Here is an 857-nt window from a genome sequence, read left to right as displayed (position 1 = left end):
AAAAAATAAAAATAAAAAAAAAAAATTATATTCTGCAACTTTGCTTTTGATGTTGTCATTTGATGATTAAGAATAAAAACGAAAAAGGCTCCACGTGGCAAGAGATGGTAACGTTTAAACTGGTGTAGCGGAACTCGGCTGTGTCGATCGTCGGCCACCAGATACATGTACATGTAGCTAAATTGGCAGAGCGTCCGTCTAGAGTTCGGAGGGTCCCGGGTTCAAACCTCGGTTTGGACGTGCTTTTTTCCTCACCTTTTACTGTGATGCCTGTGACATACCCTTATTTCAAGCATTTGGTGTATGCTTGACAAGGGGATACCCGAACCTGTGTTGTGTATAGTTGTGTCTTCGGGGCCGAAGACTATGAAAAAGGAGTGAGTAATATAGCGGAACTGGACTGGGTCGATCGTCGGCGACCAGATAGCTTAATTGGTAGAGCGTCCGTCTAGTGTTCGGAGGGTCCCGGGTTCGAACCCCGGCCTGGTCGTGCAGTTGTCCTCTCCTGTTACATTGGTATACATAACTAAATCGGCTAACGTCCTCTTTAACATAATATACCGATACATACCGTAACACATATAGTAATTATGATACGAATTGAACTATGACCCATGCTACATTGCATAGGGATACTATATAATGTATCAGCGGCTTTCAATACAAAAATGAACCTCTGTGTGCGATGCGATACCGTCTAAAATATTAATGCTTACTCTTAAACTATTATCAGGTGGTTACCCTAATTTATTCAACGAATTAAAATGAATACAGTATAATTGTATTAAGTGTTCGCCTTTGGGTAGCACCTATTTCATATGATTGATATATATGTTTAATTACATGGTCTCAATGAC

The 857-nt window shown here is 40.5% G+C and overlaps 1 non-coding gene across 1 annotated transcript; it reads left to right on the top strand.

The window, feature by feature from the left end:
* The first annotated feature begins 417 nt into the window (after positions 1-417).
* On the top strand, positions 418-490 carry Trnat-agu. Its single transcript has one exon. It is a non-coding gene; the product is annotated as a tRNA-Thr (tRNA).
* Positions 491-857: the final 367 nt, after the last annotated feature.

The sequence above is a fragment of the Mizuhopecten yessoensis genome, unplaced genomic scaffold (genome assembly GCF_002113885.1).
Source record: "Mizuhopecten yessoensis strain PY_sf001 unplaced genomic scaffold, ASM211388v2 scaffold716351, whole genome shotgun sequence".
NCBI lineage: Eukaryota > Metazoa > Mollusca > Bivalvia > Pectinida > Pectinidae > Mizuhopecten > Mizuhopecten yessoensis.
The sequence above is the reverse complement of the archived record's forward strand: the minus strand, read 5'-3'. Positions and strand labels throughout refer to the sequence as shown.